Source organism: Myotis daubentonii, chromosome 2 (assembly GCF_963259705.1).
Source record: "Myotis daubentonii chromosome 2, mMyoDau2.1, whole genome shotgun sequence".
Lineage (NCBI taxonomy): Eukaryota > Metazoa > Chordata > Mammalia > Chiroptera > Vespertilionidae > Myotis > Myotis daubentonii.
In genome coordinates, this window is record NC_081841.1 from 24,704,938 (window position 1) to 24,726,295 (window position 21,358).

The 21,358-nt window shown below is 38.8% G+C and overlaps 1 pseudogene; it reads left to right on the forward strand.

Annotated features, from left to right (window-relative positions):
* Nucleotides 1-21,358, forward strand: part of LOC132226492 (polycomb group RING finger protein 6-like) — a 35,875-nt pseudogene that overhangs the window by 3,605 nt on the left and 10,912 nt on the right.

Below are 21,358 nucleotides of genomic sequence, written 5' to 3' on the forward strand. Positions count from 1 at the left end.
TACATGGATCCCTCAGGAGATGTAACTTTTTTAAATGTATTATAACAAAACAGTGACTGTCTCCAAATAAGAAAAAATTTAAAATGATATGGTTATTGATTTGATTATAATGTAAATAACATGGCATCCTGTCCTTTCTGAAAAACACAATATTTCACAATATTATAACTTATAACAGTTATAAATGAAAGCATATTGGAATATATTTAATATGCATATGTAAATAGAATATAATTATTATTTCTTTATTTGACAGAGCTTCCCATATACCTTAAGTAGAAAATATCCTTCATAAAGAGAGAAAGCAAATCTTAAATTTTAAACCCTGCGGAGGTAGTCAAACACATTCTATTATTATATTTTACTAGAGCCAGGTGCACAAAAATTTGTGCATTCAGGGGAGAGAGGGGTCCCTCAGCCTGGCCTGTGCCCTCTCACAGTCTGGGACCCCTCGGGAGATAATGACCTGCTGGCTTAGGCCTGCTCCCGGTGGCAGAGGGCAGGCCCAATCCCTAGGTGCAGCCCCTGGTCGGGCTCAGAGCAGGGCAGATTGGGGAGTTGGGGTGCCGCCCTCTGTCATGCACAGAGCAGGGCCAATCAGGGGGTTGGGGCGCTGCCCCCTGTCACGCACAGAGCAGGGCCCGTCAGGGGGTTGGGGCACCGCCCACTATCACCCAGAGAGCAGGGCCGATCAGGGGGTTGGGGTGCCGCCCCTCTCACACTCAGGGCAGGGCCAATGGGGAGGTTAGGGCTCTACCCTGTCACACACAGAGCAGGGCCCATGGTGGGGGGGGTGGTTTGGGGCGCCTCACCCTGTCACACACAGCAGGGCCGATCAGGGGGTTGGGGCGCCGCACCCTGTCACACACAGAGCCACAGGGTGATCAGGGGGTTGGGGAGCTCCCCCCTATTAGGCACAAGCAAGGGCTGATCAGGGGGTTGGGGCGCCTTCCCCTGTCACAAACAGAGCAGGGCAGATAGGGAGGTTGTGGCTCCACCCCCTCTCACCCACAGAGCCGCAGGGCGATCCGGGGGTTTGGGTGCTGCCCCGTGTCACGCTGATCCCGGTGCCGGGAGGCATCGCGGCTCCGCTGATCCTGGTGCTGGGAGGCATATTACCCTTTTACTATATAGGGTAGAGGCCTGGTGCATGGGTGGGTGCCGGCTGGTTTGCCCTGAAGGGTGTCCTGGATCAGGGTGGGGGTCCCCACTGGGGTGCCAGGCCAGCCTGGGTGAGGGGATGATGGCTGTTTGCAACTGGTCACACATCCTTCATAGTGGGGGTCCCCACTGGGGTGCCTGGCCAGCCTGGGTGAGGGGATGATGGCTGTTTGCAGCTGGTCACACACCCTTCAGGGTTGGGGTCCCCACTGGGGTGCCTGTCCAGTCTAGGTGAGGGGCTGAGGGCTGTTTTCAGGCTGGGGGTGACTGAAGCTCCCAACCGTTCCTTTTTTTCTTTTCTTTTTTTTTTTATTCTGGGCCAGCTTTAGCTTTGAGGCTTGGCTTCAGTTCTTAGGCCTCTGTTGCTGAAAGTAGGTTTCTGGCCTTTGCATACAATGTTGCAATCCTGCTGGCTGAAGCCCGTCAGACTAAAGGAGGTTTCTGGGGTTTTGTTTAGCTTCTATATTTGTTACATAGTTGCTTAGAGTTGCAGCTCAGAGGCCTGCAGCGGCAGGCGGGGAATGTTGGAGTCCTCCGTCACTGAAGCAAGCAAGCCTCATGTTAGTTTCAAGCTGCCTGGCTGCCGGCTGCCATCTTGGCTGCCAGTTAATTTGCATATTGCCCTGATTAGCCAATGGGAAGGGTAGCGGTCGTATGCCAATTACCATGTTTCTCTTTTATTAGATAGGATTATTATTAAACTAGTGACCCAGTGTATAAAATTCATGTACAGGGGTCCAGAGGGAGGGTCCCTCAGCCCGGCCTGAATGCTCTTGCAATCCAGGACCACTAGATTCTAACCACTCGCCTGCCTGCCTGCCTGATTGTCCCTAACCACTCTGCATGCCTGCCTCATAGCCCCTAACCACTCACCTGCCTGCCTCATCACTGCTAACCACTCTGCCTACCTGCCTGATCACCCCTAACCACTTCTGCCTTGGCCTCTGCTGCCACAGCTACATCCAGAAGGATGTCTGTAATGATGTCTGGAAGGTCCCTTGGTTATCTGGTCTAATTAGCATATTATGCTTTTATTATTACAGACAGTATTAAGTAATTTATTCATTTAAGATAATCAAGTTCCTGATTAACGTAACTGTTTTAGTAATATATATAAAACCTTTACTTTCTAGGTAAATTGGCTTATTTTTCCAATGGAAAACATACTCACATTCTCAAGAAGTATAACAGAGATAGTGAATTCCTTAGCTGAGAAATAGTTCCCTTGAACTTGGAAATCCCAAGAGTGCTCCAATGAATTATTGCACAGTTACTTTCATTTTCTTACTTGTAGTTTTTGAGGGTTCCATCATGTTTTGTTGCATTTCTGGTTCCTCACACAGGGAACCACTTGCTGGGACTGACCAGCAGACCCTGAGTGATGGATGAATAGATTACCCAGTGGTTCTCAATCTTCTGGCCCTTTAAATACAGTTCCTCATGTTGTGACCCAACCATAAAATTATTTTTGTTGCTACTTTATAACTGTAATGTTGCTACTGTTATGAATCGTAATGTAAATATCTGATATGCTGGATGGTCTTGGGCGACCCCTCTGAGAGGGTCATTCTACCACCAAAGGGGTCGAGATCCACAGATTGAGAACCGCTGGATTACTCTCACACACGTTTTTGTGAAAGAGAAGGCTAAGGGGCTATTTGGATTTAGGGACTAAGCAGCCTCGATTGTCTGCCTTCTTAGACTTTTACTGTAACAACAGTTTGAACTAAAATTAACTATTAGATACAATCAGCAGGGTAAGCATCCCTGAGCAAACACATGTGTCTGTAGTGTCCTTTAAGCAAGGACGTGACTAAGTAAACACCCAGGGCTCAATCTTGTTTGAAAAAGCCAAGGCAGGGGCAGGTGCCTTCAGCAACTCCCGTCCCATTCCTCCCCACAAAAAGCAACTATTGGGCACGTAGAAAACTTTCTGAGAAGAAAAATGGGTCTTGACCTAGCTTGTCAGGTAGAAATCATTAGTGGTGATCACTTGCTGGAGCGATACAAACTCTAAGGGAAATTCCCCGTGCAACAGGTGATGCAGCAATGCAGGCTAGTTGGCCTACAGTAGATATGACAGTCCATGGGCTAAATATAGATGGTCTTTACTCATTCATTCTGGTCTTGTGGTTTCTCCCCTGAAATTATTTGAATATTCTGAGAGTATCAGGAGGTTGGAGAGAGAAAATAAAGTGGCTTCTCAATGTTATTTTGCGTCTCACCACAGAGTGCATTTCACCAAAGATATTTACTAGAAGTAATTGCTGCCATTTTGTGCTAAGACATAATATCTATTTTCAACACCAAGCAACATATTTACAAGTACAACTTGGAATGATAGAATGCATCAGTTTTACTAGCAACTATGTACTAAAAGCCGAGATACCTCAGGCGGGAAATTTCAAAGTACTGAATTTTTAAATTTCTTGTGATTTCAAATACTTTGATAATGATTTTGCTTCCTAACTTTTTATGTGAATCAGTAACTACTTTCTTCATTGAGCCATAGCCTATTTAAGTTGGAGGTGTGGATTCACTCTCTGGGATGGTATCAGTATGGCAGGAGAGAAGTATGCTTTTAAATGAAGAGTCAAAGCCAGACTTTGTTAAACTGTACAGACTGTGCCCCTCCGACAAAGACCAAACTATTGACCACTTTTGTGTGTTGCCTTCGTATTTCAAACTTGCACCTTTTTTTTTCTTTTTTGTTGTTTACTTCTAAAAGACATAAATTATCATTATTCTGTGTGGAGAGACAGCCTCCTCTATGGTTTATGGGTAGTACCATAAGCCTTCAGTACAATAAAGACTTCATTGACTATATATATATATATATCAAAATATAAATAATCAAATAATCAAAATATAAATACATCAATCAAAGAGACACAATCCTATTCCGTGAGGTATATTTTAGTAGTCATGTTACAGAAAAACCGGAGAAGAACCAAGCAACGCTTAGAGAGATGGAGTTACATTTATTACGCGCAGGCCCAGAGGAAAATGTCTCTCAAATTTTGCGTGAAATCACACAGGAAGTTTCCAATATTAATACTATCTTAGCCTCTTTGTCTCCCAAATATGAGGTTTTTCCGGTTCCCTTTGCAAGTTCTTGAAGAGCCCTATGTGCTGGGGCTTTGAGACCTCAACCAAAGGATTGGCCTGGTGCCAGCACTGATAACTTTGTCTGGGGAAGTTTTAATGGCCTCTCTGAAATGGGAGTAGTCTTATTTTCCTTATTATTTAAGCCAGCAAGCATTTACAGGAGCCAGAAATAGCAGGGTTAAAATTTCAAACAGCAGTTTTTATATAAAATGGATGCTTCAGTCATTTTGCCTTTACTTTATTTCTAATATTAGAAATGGGTCTCATTAGCTTAATTCCATGATTTTAAGATCATCCATGAATAATTTGCTCAAGTAATACATTTAAAATGAAAGAACATTCCATTTCTAAAGCTTTTCACTTGATTTTAACTTTGCTCATTACTAACAATGATCATTAAGAAATAATTTACACATTGCCTAAAATATGTGTGTAAACATTTGAAATAAACATCATTAAAGAAGATAACAGGATGATTATAATGAAGATGATATGATGATGGAGGCAGCTAAATGGGAGATTTCTTACTGATCGTTGTGATGTCATCCAGTTTTCTAAGAAACAGAATTCACTGTAATGAAAGAACATTACTGATGTATTCCATGGCCTTATGATACATAATTCTCAGCATCAGGGCTAACGTGAAAGAACAACTTCACCTAAAACTTCATCAAGAGTAAGTTAAAACATAATGTTTCTGATAATATATTTGCTATTTTTACTGCATTATAAAATTAAAGCACTGTGAATGAAACAAATAATACTTTGCTGTTATGGAATTTTCATATGGAATGCATATAACCGTTATGTAAAAATACAGTGTATAAACTTTCTTTCATATTTTAATTGCATCATAACCAAGCAAACTTCTGTTCTCTGCTGATTACAGGCCCAGCTATTGTCAATAATCTGAATGATTTTATTACAGAAGTTACACTATATATGTACAAACATACCCAAACACTGCAATAAATATGTATTTTGCTTTTACAAATTTACCTCTCTATGTCTCTGTCTTTTTTCTCCATCAAGGAACTTAGAAATTTATGTCTAATTTGTTCATTTTCATTTTTGTGTTGTATTCTATTTGTATTATATTCTATTGCCATGATTTATTTGTCCGTTTTATAACTAATGGGCATTTATATGATGCCTCAATTTGAGCATTTACATGACTCCTCAATTTCAGCTATTAAGGACATTAGTAATGTATACATTATTGCATGTATATTCTGTCACACATGTATGAAAAGTTCTCTAGTATAGCAAGGAGAAGTACAATTAATGGGTCTTAGGATATACATCTTCACCTTAAATGCATAATGCCATACTCTTGAACAAGGTTGTTTTACCAATACATACCAGTAATCTAAGAAATATAGTATGAAAATTTCTATTATTTCAGATCAGTTCCAACATTAGAAGAATCACACTAATATTAACACTATTATATTTGTACAAGTGGCCCGGTGCATGAAATTTATGCATGCGGGGGATGGGGAGTTGTTCCTCAGTCTGGCCAGCACCCTCTCCAATCTGAGATCCCTCTCATAATCCAGGACTGCTGGCTCCTAACTGCTCACCTGCCTGCCCGCCTTCACCCCTAACCACTCTGCCTGCCGGCCTGCTCACCTCTAACTGCCTCCCCCTGCTGGTCTGCTCGCCTGCAACTGCCCTTCCCTGCTGGCCTGCTCGCCCCCAACTGCTCTCCCTGCAAGCCTGTTCACCCCTCTTACTCCCCCGCCGTCCTGATCATCCACAACTACACCCCTGACAGCCTGCTTGCCCTCAAATATAGACCCCCACCCCTCCTGGCCTGATCACCCTAACTGCCTCTGCCTTGGGCCCGCCACCAAAGCTTTGTCTGGAAGGATGTCCAGAAGGTCTCCTGGTCTAATTAGCATATTACCCTTTTATTAGAACAGGTAAATTGTTATTACATTTAAACTTTACAATTCTTTTTTTATTCTACTTTCAAATGTACCTTTAGTGAGAAAAATTTGTGTTACATTTTCCCTTTCGGTGACTGTAATTTTATATACAGTCGTTCACATTGCATTATATATTGTTTATACATTTATCAGTATTTAATTATACACTTTTATAATCATACTTCATCAGATATAAAATACTCCACTGTTACCAGAAACTGTTAATATACTGGAGACATGCCCCTTAGTAAAACATTATGTCATATAACTTTTAAGAAAATATAATTACTTAAGGGCATGTTGTAAGGAAATTTTAGTGCCATTTAACAAACCCTGATATACACAAATGCTGAAAGTTTTCTATTAAGTTATTTTCCCATAGAATGCACAAGTTTTTTAAAATTCTATCAATAAAGTTAAACTTGTGCTTTTCTCAGAGAATGTACGCGCCACAGTAGCCTCAAGGCGATCTGTCTTAGTTTGCTGTTTCCCAAAATTATAATAAAAGAGTGGCCTGAGAGAAAGGTAGTTGAAATCATCATGACAAGCATCTTGACCTGAAACGTCAGTACCTTAGTGGAGATCCAACTTGCTGTTAGAATAGAAATAATGTAAATGATGAAGAGGAGGAGGAACGCTGTCACCATTTTCATGGCCCTTCTATGGGCCTCTGTGTTTGAGTCGCCTGACACTGTCAGGTTGAGCTGAAAATTCTTGGTGTGTCTCACCAAAGAAAGAAATAAAAGGAGCAAAGAAATTAGGGATAGAAAGAATGGAATAATATAGGACAAACTAAAAGAAAGAAGATTTTTAAGATAGAGCATTTCATTTACTTCTAACTGCAAACTCATATTCATTTCATGTACCGCATGGGTATTCAACCACAATTCACTAGCAGCATCATGCATTAAGAGGTTAAGAGACAGTAGGAAGAAAGACCCCAGGAAAAGCAGAAGAACCACCCTGTTGACTCTCCACTTCAGCCACATGAAAAAGGAGTGGGAGAAATTGGCTATCTTAAGGAAGTAGAAAATGCTGAGGCAGGTGGCAATCCAAGTACTTAGGTGATTAGTTAGTACCCAAAGAATACTAACCACCTTTGCTAGTTTAAAAGTAGCATAGAGATGTGGAGCTAGCCCCATTATAAATGACTCCAATAGTGTTAGCAACAGTTGAATGATTCTTGCCAGAGCCAAGCTGGTGAGGATGAAATCAGCTGAGGAAACGTTCCCAGTCCTGAACCATTCGATGCAGTTCACCAGTCCGATGAACCCATTTCCTAGCACTCCTAAGATGAGTGTTCCTGTTGCCACAACCAGAATGGAGACCTTCATTCCAATGGACATCTGTAAAAGACTGCTTCTAATGGTGTGCCTCAGTGAACGCTTTTTAGTGAATCCGTTGCAGATGGACATCCATCTATGATGCTTTCCATAAATATTTTCACCATAATTCCAGAAAATACATCCAAAATTCTGCTTTGTGATATAGTTCCAGAGACCTTCACAAAAGCATAGTGCGTTCTATTTGTATTGTAATTCCAATGCTAAAACTAACAGTTCTGTTAAGACATATACGTTTCATGAATACCCATAGTTTCCTTACAGTCAGCTACTATATAAATGCAAATTATGTCCTCTTATCTTGACACCAGCTGTAAATTTTCATTTGTGCCACTGACTAAATGGTGATGTAAAGTAAACATGCAAATCTGAGAGAGATTATTTTACACCAGTGTGTATTTTATCTCCTTGGAACATAAACCTAAATGCAAATATTTTAAATTTTGAATAGTAATTGCTAGGAGGAACACTTTTATATAATTCTGTTATTATTAGTTACTTATCAATAAGATTCTTGTACATATCAAGTATTTTTGTTGATGCAATTCAATTTACATAAATAATTTATTACAATTATTTCTAGTTGAAAAACCACACCCAAGTCCTAGAACAAATAACTAAAAATAATCCCAGAGAAATATTATAGAAGCTAAATCAGAACTTACCAGCAAAGTGTACCAGGAATATACACAAGGCAGCTACAAATGGTATAATGCAAATCAATGATAGTTTTATGAAGACAGAAATATTTAGTGGGAACTTGAATTATTTAGAATTTATGAATAAATACAGAAACAAACTCAAGACTAATGTAAAGGCATGTAGAATTATCAGTGACATGAACAACTATGACTCCTTTCTAAACAGAGGATATTTTTGTTTTACAATACTTTATTGGCTTTTCCACTGAAAGGTTTCTAAGTGCTCTCCATGTCCTAAATGTAATGTCTTCATCTTTCTGGGCAATAGAGTGACTATGTATTTCAGACTCCCTTACAGATGGTGTGGCAAAGTGAATAATGTTGATCAATGATTTGTGAGTGACAATTAAGTCACCAGAGCACCATTTATAGGCCCACCTCCCAAATATCCCACACACATGCTCCCCCATATATCTACCTTCTCCCTGCTGTCTGGAATGGCCATGATTCCAAGGCGATCTTGGAAGCCACATGTTTAAGGTGGCATACTTGTCATCAGCCTTCTTCACTGGATAACAGTATAGAGGAGGCTCTTCAAACACATCAAGACTGCTAAAAAGCAGCACAAAATTTAGATTATGTATGGAGCACTTTACATTTTGGAGCCTTTTGGTGACTGCTGTTCATTCACCCAGTCTAAGGCAATAGTTGGAAACAACTACTTGGAGGTTTGTTAAGAGGCATTTGAACGTTGAAGAAGCAGAACCAGGAAGTCTATGCCATCTGCTGATTTTGTGAGAGGGTTTGATTTCATTTGTTTTCCAGATCTAATGTGGTTTATTCATGCATTTATTTAGTATTTAGAACATCGTTTTCTCCAACTATCCCATGGGCTGGGTTTTATGTCCTGGGGACTTAGCAGGAAATAGGAAAGACATCATCCCAAATTATATTTTTTATATTCTACTGGAGCAGACAGGCAATGCAATGCAAAACAAATGAATAAATCAGTTCTATGCAAGACATACATTCAGGTATAAATAATATTGTGAAGATTTCATAATATTAAACTATTAGTTGCTAAACAAGGTTATACATTTCATTATTATAATAGAACTTGCTATCAAAGTTCCGTCAACACTCTTTTAGTTTCATCATTTTGCATAAGATTATAATAAAAACAGATTATGAAGACAATTTTAATAATTATTACATAGACATCATGGATATCAATTTTCATGTGTGCATAAAGGTCATTGACTTATATGTACTACATTATATACTACACTTATTGTCATCATATACTTATGATCAGAAAATTTTGACTCCCTTTTTCCGAAATTTAAAGGGAATGTTTAAGTAGCAAGGTTGAGAAGAATACTAGCAGTTCAGAGACCCAAACATGGTTTAGAGTAAACTAAATTGACATTATTTTTTTATTTTTGTCATTGTTGTTGTTGTTAATCTTAGATGCAGATATTTTTTCCTTGAGTTTTAGAAAGTGTGGAAGGATGGAAAGGAGACAGAGAGTGAGAAACAATGATTTGAGAGGGACACATCAATTGGTTGCCTCCAGCATGCACCCGGACCCAAGCTAGGCCAGGGAATGAGCCTGCAACCTAGGTATGTGCCCTTGGAATCGGCATGCAATAAACGGTGCTGTCTCTCCAGAAACCAGGATTCACAAGTGCAGGAAGCAAGGGGTGAAAATGTGTCACCACTCACTATGGCCCCTAGGAACCCAGTAGCAAAATTTGTTTCCTCTTCCTATGATCTTATGTTCTGCTGGCCTGGAAGTCATTGTACAAAGTGAGGAGCTATTCTACCAGGAGATACAACAATGATTTTATCAAACTGGAAATAAGACTGCCATCCAGCCATTTTGTACTCCTTGAGTCTCTGAATAAACAGGAAAAAGGGAGATACTGTATGGGCTGGGGTCATTGATCTTGGTTCCCAAGGTGAAACTGAACACCATTCCCTTAGGTGTCCTAGGATTCATATTGGAAAACAATCTTTAATTTGTCTTCTATCAATCATTCTCTATGGGGAAACTCAATAAAACACATAACAGCAAGCACTTCAAGAAAGCATTTTTATTTTTATTAGTGTCAATAAGGAAATGTATCCACACCCTTCTCTTCTCAAACTTTGGTCACAAAATAGATATATTCATGAACTAGTCACTCCCCAGTAATTTGAAAGAAACTGGTCATGGATGTCTCATGGTGACATTTTCGTTGATGGCAGCCTGTCCATTGCTTTGCCTTTACCACAGGCTTTCATTATAGGGAAAGTTAAGGAGCAGAATTTGATTACAAAATATATTGAAGAACGCAGCCACTGCCTAGGAGGAGGGCACCACAGCGATGCTCTCCCATCCCCCACCCCACTCCTCCACACACACACATCTCATTTTCTCTTCTGCCTTTGCCCCGGTGCCCACAGAGGATGAGGGTCCACCACCTTTGCCAGAGGCAGGAGCTCCTGGCTCCTCATGTTCTTGGTCCCCTGAGGTGGAGTCAGGCACAACCTGGGCCACTTGAGGGTTCCCTTCTGGGAGGAGGATGAGGAGGTGGAAGAGGATGAGGAGCTGGAGGAAAAAGAGAAGTAGGAGGAGAAGGAAGAGATGAGCCACATCCCGCTGAGGCTGGAGGAGCATGGGAAAGAATCAAAAGATAAGGAAGAACACTTAAGAGCAGATTAATCCCTCTGAACTGATCCTATTCATCTTGTGTTCTATTTTCAAAGTTTCCTTAACAGATGCAACTACATTTAAAGAATGCGTTAGTACATGTTGTATAACCTGCCTTGTAAGACATTTTTAATATAGTAACAAATGTCCTAAATGCAGCACAGTAGTTCATGAGACACAACCTCTTTATAACATAAGGTTGTATTTACAGTTACAAGACATAGTGTACCAATTAGTAATCAATCTAGAAGAAAAAAAAAAAAGCAAATGCATGAGTTTATAAAGAAAGAGGTTTAGAAGTTCCTCAACCTGCTTTTCTACAACCAGTCCCTTCAAGCAAAAGAAGATATAAGAAAACCTTAGAATCAGTGTTTCAGATTTCACCTGACCTTGATATGCCTTTATTACTAGAATTCATTGGTGCTAATGAAGGCACGGGATTCTTTAAGTCAGTGGTTCTTAACCTGTGGGTCATGACCCCTTTGGCGGTCAAATGACCCTTTCACAGGTCGCCTAAGACCATCCTGCATATCAGATATTTACATTATGATTTACAACAGTAGCAACAGTACAGTTATGAAGTAGCAACGAAAATAATTTTATGGTTGGGTCACAACATGATGATCTGTATTTAAAGGGCCAGAAGGTTGAGAACCACTGCTTTAAGTGATTAGAAATAAAGTTTCTCCAAGTTTCATGAAAAGCTGCTTGGACTGACCAGAAGACCCTGAGCGATGGATGAATATATTGCTCTGACACACATTTTTGTGGAAGAGAAGGAAAAGGGGATATTGGCTTTAGCGGCTACGCAACCTGGATTGCCTGCCTCCTTAGGCTTTCATTGTAACAACAGCTTGAACTAAAATGAACCTCTAGATACAATCACCAGGGTAAGCATTTTTGAGAAATCACATGTGTTTGTAGTTTCCTTTAAAGAAGGACGAGTCTAAGTAAGCACTTGGGGGCTCAGACTTGTTTGGAAAGTCAAGGCACGGGCAGCCACCATCTCCCAACTCCTGCCCCAAGGGCCCCCCCGCCTCTACCGCCCTTCTCACACACATCTCCCCCTTTTTGTTTTGCTGGCTGCAAAAGACAGATGAAGGTGGTGAACTTTCTTGTTTGGAATGGTGGGTCAGCAAAGCGCATTTACTGCTCGAGTTCCAATTTTGTAGACTAATAAGAAAAACAAAGGGAATTATAATGACAGCAATGGTTAATCTAATTAAGAAGACAGGGTATTTACAAGTATTAAATCTATACTTCTAGCAAGATGTAGGGACAGGATTATAAAGGGGAGGGGACTAGGGTGAGGAATGTAGCTATGTGAAGGCCTGGGGTCTGTAGACATCAGCTATTGTCTGGTGATGAGATGATGTTGACAAGATAAGGCTTTGACACCTGGTGGGCCAGTTTGACCATACTTACCGGTTCTGCTTGTTGGACTCACAGCTGAATTATCTCACTAATTACTTCATAGAGGCCTTGAAAAGAAAACTTTAAGAAAAAGTTAACCACATATGTGTGTGTGTATGTGTGTGTGTGTGTGTGTTCTAAGATTTAAAATAATGATTACTTTTCAGATTAATTCATGTGCTCTATCTATTAGATTTATTATTCAGCATACTTATACCATAGGTCCTTGGGTTATGTGGAAGATCCATTTCTACAGTGCGATGTAATGCAATTTTTTATGTAAGTCGGAACCAACCTACATAAGCATCTACATCACACACATGGAGCACACACAGCAGAAATAAAGTGAAACAGTAAAAAAAAAATTCCGGACCTTTACTTGTGTTAAATAAATAATAAAAAACATAAAGCATATGTATATACGTTAAAATGATGGAACTTTTTATATAAATAAATGGTAGATGGCTATGTAACCATGAAACGAGGTACGTCGAGTCCAATGTACCACAAGGACAGCCTGTAATGCTTTTTTTGATTTCTCTTCATAAACCTTCTATGACTTTTATAAACATTCTTATAACTTTTACAATTATTCTTTATTCCTACTCTATTTTCTTTTCTTGATTTTATATTCATTATTTACATCCCTTCTTACAATTTTTACTTCCTCAACTCTAGTTCTTCTTTACTTGTACAGACCCTCTGCAAGTTATACATACCTTCTGTAACATACACATACCCTTATAGTTTGTCTACTTCACTTTCTTTTCCCTTGATCTCCATACCTTCTATTACATGAAAACTATGAATTCCTTCTAATTAGCTTGAGGAAAGGTTAGTTCTACTCAGGCTCCTCTATTCCCAGCTTCAGAGCACTTGGAGTGGTGAAAAGTATGTCTCAGAGTTCTACCTATTTCTCCTCTAGTTGGCCTAGAATCCTTGCTCTGCTCACGTCTGTCTAACTGCCTACTGTATTCCCTCAAGGATCTTGGCTCTGAATTCTTTCAGGGAAAGGGTATGCTGGATTCCTTCTGTAACTGCTTCGTGCTGAAGCAGGTTGAAGGTTTCTCTCAGAGCCAAGAGATGCTTGCTCTCTGTCAGAGGGACAATGAGGCCTGGTCACAGAGGGGGTGGCAATGGTGCCTAGAGGTAGTATTCCCTAGGTGCATGTAGGGCTTGTAATCAGGTGGAGACAAACTGTGATAAAAAATTCAGTATTTTGGGGCAAAAGTTAGAACAGTTTCTAATAATTTCCTGTTGAAGCATTTTTTCTCCCTAAAACCACCCATATTTTTATTAAAGACTAATTTACCTACTATAGTAAGTCTAGTTGTAATTTGGCTGGATTGTTTGCATAAACACAACAAGAATAACAGTTGATTACGTAGGCTATTTTTGTTTTTAAAAGTATGCTTTGCTGGAATCTCATGGGAAAGTTTACTCCCAGGGCAAAGAAGCCAAGCCACACAGTTGCATCAGGCTTTGCCTGCAATTCCTATAGAATTGGGGTGCATTCCTCAAGTTGAGGTCCCTACAGGTGTCCTGGGGTTTCTTTCATGCCATCTCTCAGGAAAGCAACCTTCGTTCCTTTCCTGGAAAGATTGTCATGAACCACATGACCAAGCCAGGTACCAGGCTATTTATCTAAGGGGCTTATCAGCTCCAAAGTGATCTTTAATCCTTCGAGCTCTCTGGTGACATCCAGAGTCCTGGCATGTCTCTCTTTCAGACATGATATTTCAGCAAAGTTTTGGTTAATAAAGCTAAAATTGAAAACTGACTTATGTTCTATTATGAAGAAATCAGATTTTGATTGCATTCATGCAAACATAATTACTATGAGAATAATAATAACCAAAACTGTAATTATTTTTCAATCATCTACTCCTATAATCAACTTCTTTTTCTCTTGATGTTTCTTGCCAGCATTCTGTACATGTAGATACTCTGTAGAGTTATAATAATTTTTAACCAATTTGAGGGGATGACCTGAAAGTTTATTCTTAGAGATACGTAGCTTAAAATAAATCAGAGTCTTTCTATGGATCCCTCAGAAGATGTAACTTTTTTAAATGTATTATAACAAAACAGTGACTGTCTCCAAATGAGAAGAAATATAACATGATATGGTTATTGATTTGATTATAATGTAAATAACATGGCATCCTGTCCTTTCTGCAAAACACAATATTTCACAATATTATAACTTATAACAATTAGTTGTAAATGAAAGCATATTAGAATATATTTAATATGCATATGTAAATAGAATATAATTATTATTTCTTTATTTGACAGAACTTCCCATATACCTTAAGTATAAAATTTCCATCATAAGAAGTGAAAGCACATCTTATATTTTGCACCCAGGGGAGGTAGTCAAACACATTATATTATTATTAAACAGTATTAAGTAATTTAGTCCTTTAAAGTAATCAAGTTCCTGATTAACATAACATAACTTTTAATAATATATATAAAAACTTTGCTTTTGGGAAAATACAGGAAAAACCTTTTTTCCTCCTTACTTTCAGAAGTTGGCTTATTTTTCCACTGGAAAATATACTCACATTCCTAAGAAGCATAACTGAGATAGTGAATTCCTTAGCTGAGAAATAGTTCCCTTGAACTTGGAAATCCCAAGAGTGCTCCAATGAATTATTGCACAGTTACTTTCATTTTCTTACCCTTAGTTTTCAAGGGTTCCATTGTGTTTTGTTACATTCCTGGTTCCTCACAGAGGGAACCACTTGCTGGGACTGACCAGCTGACTTTGAGTGATGGATGAATAGATTACTGCCGGGAGCTGGTCCATCCTTGCTGTTTCAAGGGACCTGGCATATATGGCATACGGTTCTTAATATGTTTGCTCACCTTCTTGGCGCTGTGTTTTAACCAAGGTCACCTCTCCGAGAAAGGTTGAATCCCCAGGTAGGGATTTTCCCCTGAAGTTAAGGAGGGAATAAAACCCCTCAACTAAGTGCCAGGCGGGTAATTAATCCCTTTAACTACGAACAATCATGCTTAAACTACATAATCTTTTCTCCCTGGAATGGAGATAAGAAACGCCCTAACCTTTGTAATAGAGATTGATAGGATTGAATCAACTGGTATAAATACAGTTGTAACAAGACAGAAACACTCAGAACTTAGAACACAGAACTCATGAGACAGAATTCAGAAGACAGAAAGACACAGAACTTATAAGACAGAACTGAGAACACAGGGCTTGGAAGACAGGACCAAGAGAGACAGAGCCTAGGCACAGAACCTACACAGAACGTTCTCTAGGGACAGAAGAACTTCGCTGGCGAGAGCATGCCGGAGGATCCTGGACAGGGACTGGCCTCGGAGCCTGGAGGCGGAGCCTGGCGAGAGAGCATGGCAGGGGATCCTGGACTGAACCTGACCGGAGATTGGCAGGAGAGCCTGACTAGAACCTGGCTACCGAACCTGGCTGGAGATCTCAGACAGAACCTGGCTGGAGAACCTAGCGAGGGAACATGGCTACAGAACCTGGCTGGAGACCCTGACAAGCGAACCCGGCTATGATGATCAACTGAACGCTGCCTCTGTGACATTCCTTCTTCGCCGACTCCGTCCACACCTTTGGGGACCCCTGGACCCGCTGGGGTTGGACCCCGGCAGATTACTCTGACACATGTTTTTTGAAAGAGAAGGCTAAGGGGTTATTTGGCTTTAGGGACTACGCAGCCTTGATTGCCTGACTCGCTTAGGCCTGTATTGTAACAACAGCTTGAACTAAAATTAACTATTAGATACAATCAGCAGAGTAAGCATCCCTGAGAAAACACATGTGTCTGTAGTGTCCTTTAAGCAAGGACGTGTCTACGTAAACTCCCCGGGGCTCAGACTTGTTTCGAAATGTCAAGGCAGGGGCAGGTGCCTTCAGCAACTCCTGTCCCATGCCTCCCCACAACTATTGGGCATGTAGAAAACTTTCTGAGAAGAAAAATGGGTCTTGACCTAGTTTGTCAGGTAAAATCATTTCTGACCATCACTTGTTGGAGCGATACAAACTCTAAGGGAAATTCCACGTGCAACATGTGATACAGCAATGCAGGCTAATTGGCCTAGAGTAGATATGATGGTCTATTGGTCAAACATAGACAGTCTTTATTTATTCATTCTGGTCTTGTGTTTTTGCTGGGGTCCAACCCCAGCGGGTCCAGGGGTCCCCAAAGGTGTGGACGGAGTCGGCGAAGAAGGAAGGACACGGAGACAGTGTTCAGTTGATCAGCAGCCTAGCCAGGATCTCCAGCCAGGATCTCCAGCCAAGTTCTGGTCTGGATCTCCAGAGAGGTTCTGCTTAGGATCTCCAGCCAGGTTCTGTGTCCATGTTGTCTTGCTAGGTTCTCCAGCCAGGTTCTGTCTGAGATCTCCAGCCAGGTTCGGTCACCAGGTTCTAGTCAGGTTCTCTTGCCGTATTTCTGCAGTCAGGCTCAGTCCAGGATCTTTTGCCATGCTCTCTCCAGCGAAGTTCTTCTGTCTCTAGAGAATGTTCTGTGTAGGTTCTGTCTTCTTAATTCTGTGTTCTGAGTTCTGTCTCTTTCTGTCTGGTTACATCTGTATTTATACCAGTTGATTCAATCCTATCAATCTCTATTACAAAGGTTAGGGCGTTTCTTATCTCCATTCCAGGGAGTAAAGATTATGTAGCTTAAGCATGATTGTTCGTAGTTAAAATGATTAATTACCCGCCTGGCACTTAGTTAAGAGGTTTTATTCCCTCCCTAACTTCAGGGGAAAATCCCTACCTGGGGATTCAACCTTTCTCGGAGAGGTGGCCTTGGTTAAAACACAGCGCCAAGAAGATGAGCAAACATATTAAGAACCGTATGCCATATATGCCAGGTCCCTTGAAACAGCAAGGATGGACCGGCTCCCGGCATGTTTTCTCCTCTGAAAACTACTTGAAGATTCTGAGAGTATCAGGAGGGAGGAGAGAAAGAAAATAAAGTGGCTTTTCAATGTTATTTTGCATCTCACCAAAAATATTTACCCAACGTAATTGCTGCCATTTTGTGCTAAGACATAATATCTATTTTCAGCACCAAGCAACATATTTATAAGTACAACTTGGAATTACAGAATGCATCTGTTTTAGGAGCGATTATGTACAAAAAGCAGAGATACCTCAGGAGGGAAATTTCAAAGTACTGAATTTTTAAAGTTCTTGTGATTTCAAATACTTTGATAATGATTTTGCTTCCTAATCTTTGATGTGAATCAGTAACTACTTTCTTCATTGAGCCATAGCCTATTTAAGTTGGAGGTGTGGATTCTACTCTCTGGGGTGCTATCAGTATGGCAGGAGAGAAGTATGCTTTTGAAATGAAGAGTCAAAGCCAGACTTTGTTAAACTGTACAGACTGTGCCCCTCTGGCAAATTCCCAAACTATCGACCACTTTTGTGTGTTACCTTCATATTTTAAACTTGCATCGTTTTTTGTTGTTGTTTACTTCTAAAAGAGATGTTATCATTATTCTGGGTGAAGAGACTGTCTCCTATATGGTTAATGGTCAGTACCAAAAACCTTCAGTACAATAAAGACTTTATTAACATAAAAATTGTGTGTGTGTGTGTGTGTGTGTGTGTGTGTGTGTGTGTATATATATATATATATATATATATATATATATATATATATATATATATATTCAAATAATTAAAATATAAATACATCAATCAAAGAGACACAATCTATTCATGAGTTATTTTTTAGGAGTCATTTTGCATTTACTTTATTTCTAATGTTAGAAATGGATCTCAGTAGCTCAATTCCATGAGTTTAAGATCATCTATGAATAATTTGCTCAAGAAATACATTTAAAATGAAAGAACATTCCATTTCTAAAGCTTTTCACTTGATTTTAACTTTGCTCATTATTAACATAATTTAGATACAATGATCATTAAGGAATAATCTACACATTGCCCAATATATGTCAATATATGTGTGTAAACATTTGAAATATAAATCATTAAAGAAGATAACAGGATGATGATGATGATGATGATGATGGCGGTGGTGGTGATGATGATGAAGCAGTTAAATGGGAGATCTCTGATGGTTGTGACTTCATCAAGTTTTCTAAGAGAGAATTCACTCCAATGAAAGAACATTACCATGGTCTTATGAAATATAATTTTCAGCATCAGGTCTAACTTGAAAGAACAAAATCACCTAAAACTTCATCAAGAGTAAGTTACAAATAAAATTTTTCTGATTACATATTTGCTATTTTTTACTGCATTATAAAATTAAGGCACTGTGAATCAAACAAAAAGAACTTTGCTGGTAAAGAATTTTTATATAAAATGCATATAACCTTTATATAAAAATACAGTATAGAAACTGTATTTAATATTTTAATAGCATTATTAGCAAGCTAACTTCTCTACTCTGCTTATTCCATGCCCAGCTACTGTCATTAATATGAATCGTTTTATTACAGAAATTGCACTACATGTGTACATTTTCAAACACTATACTAAATATGTATTTAGTTTTTACAAATTCACCTTTCTATGTCTCTATATATTTTCTCCATCACAGAACTAAAAAATTTATAGGTCTAAATTGTTCATTTTCATTTTTGTGCTGTGTTCTATTTTGTCCGGATTCCATGATTTATTTGTCCATTTTATAACTAGTGGGCTTTTATATAATTCCTCAATTGGAGCGTTTACATGACTTCTCAATTTCAGCTATTAAGAACAGTAGTAACATTCACATTTTTGCGTGTATATTCTTCCACACATGTATGAATAATTCTCCAGTATAACAAGAAGGATTACAATTAACTGGTCTTAGGATATGCATCTTCACCTTAAATGCATAATGCCATACTCCTGAACAAAGTTGTTTTACCAATATATACCAGTAATCCAAGAAATATAGTATGAAAATTCCTATTATTTAGATCCTTTCCAATATTAGAAGCATCACAAAATATTAACACTTTTATATTTACATAACATATTATTACCCTTAACCTTTACAATTATTTTTCAATTATAATTTCAAACTTCTCTTTAGTTAGAAAAATTTGTGTTACCTTTTCCATTTTGGTAATTGTAATTATATATACAGTTATTCATATTGCATTGTATCTTATTTATACATTTATTAATATTTTATTTTAGACTTTTATAACCATATTTTATCAGTTGTCAAGTACTCTACTGTTACCAAAAATTATTAATACACTGGAGACATGCCTTTAGTCAAATATTATGTCATATCACTTTAAGAAAATATAATTACTTAGAGCATGTTGTACGGAAATGCTAGTGCTATTTAACAAACCCTGATATAAAGAAATATTGAAGGTTTTCTATTAAGATATTTTCCAATAGAATGTACAAGCTTTTTTAAAATTCTGTCTATAAAGTTAAACTTGTGATTTTCTCAGGGATTGTAAGTGCACAGTAGTCTCAAGGCGATCTGTCTTAGCTTGCTGTTTCCAAAAATTATAAGAAAAGAGTGGCCTGAGGGAAAGGTAGCTGACAACACTGTGACAAGCATTATGAACTGATATGTCTGTACCTTAGTGTAGATCCAAATTGCAGTTAGAATAGAAATAATGTTAATGATGAAGAGGAGAAGGAACGTTGTCACCATTTTCATGGCCCTTCTATGGGCCTCTGTGCTTGAGTCCACCGAGCCCGTCAGGTTGAGCTGAAAATTCTTGGTGTGTCTCACCAAGGACAGAAATAAAAGAAGCAAAGAGATCAGAGACAGGAAAAAGGGGATAATATAGGTCAAAGTAATAATAAGAAGAGATTTAACAGAAAACATTTCATTTGCCTCTAACTGTAAAGTGATATTTATTTCATGTACCCTGTAAGTATTCAACCACAAATCACTAGAAACAACACGCATTAAGAGGTTAAGAGACAGTAGGAAGAGAGACCCCAGGAAAAGCAGAAGAACCACCTTGTTGACTCTCCACTTCAGCCACATGAAAAAGGAGTGGGAGAAATTGGCTATCTTAAGGAAGTAGAAAATGCTGAGGCAGGTGGCAAACCAGATAGTTAGGTGGTTAGTTAGTGCCCAAAGAATAGGAACCACCTTTGCTAGTTTGCCAGTAGCATACAGATGTGGAGCTAGCCCCATTATAAATAAATCCAATAGTGTTACCAACAGTTGAATGATTCTGGCCATAGCCAAGCTGGTGAGGATGAAATCAGCTGAGGAAACGTTCCCAGTGCTGAACCATTCAATGCAGTTCACCAGTCCGATGAATCCATTTCCTAGCACTCCTAAGATGAATATTCCTGTTGCCGCAACTAGAATGGAGACCTTTATTGCAATTGACATTGTTATAAGATTGTGTCTAATGTTGTGCCTCAATGAAAGCTTTACAGTGAAACAGTTGCAGATGGACATCCATTTACGATGCTTTCCATAAATATTTTTACCATTATTCCAAAAAGTACTTCCAAAATTCTGCTTTGTGATACAGTCCAAGAGATCTTCATGAAAGAATAGTTCATTCCAATTGTATTGTAATTCCAGTGCTAAACTGAAAAGTTCTCTTAAGACATGCACATATCATGAATACCTGTAGCATTCCTTATAGTCAGCTACTATATAAACATAAGTGTTGTCCACTTATCTAGACATCAGCTGCAAATTTTCATTTGTGTCATTGACTAAGTGGATGAAGTAAAATATGTAAACATGTAAATATGAGAGAGATTATTTCCCTCCTATTTGTATTTATATCTCCTTGGAACATAAACCTAAATGCAAATATTTAAAATTTTGAATAGTAATTGCTAGGAGGAAGCTTTTATATAATTCTGTTATTATTAGTTACTTATCAAAAAGATTCTTGTATATATCAAGTATTTGTGTTGATGCAATTTAATTTACATAAATAATTTATTGTAATTATTTCTCGTTCAAAGACCACATCTAAGTCCTAGAACAAATAACTTAAAATAATCACGGAGAAATATTATAGAAGTTAAATCAGAACTTACCAGCAACGTATACCAGGAATATACACAAGACTTTCATAACCATACTTTAT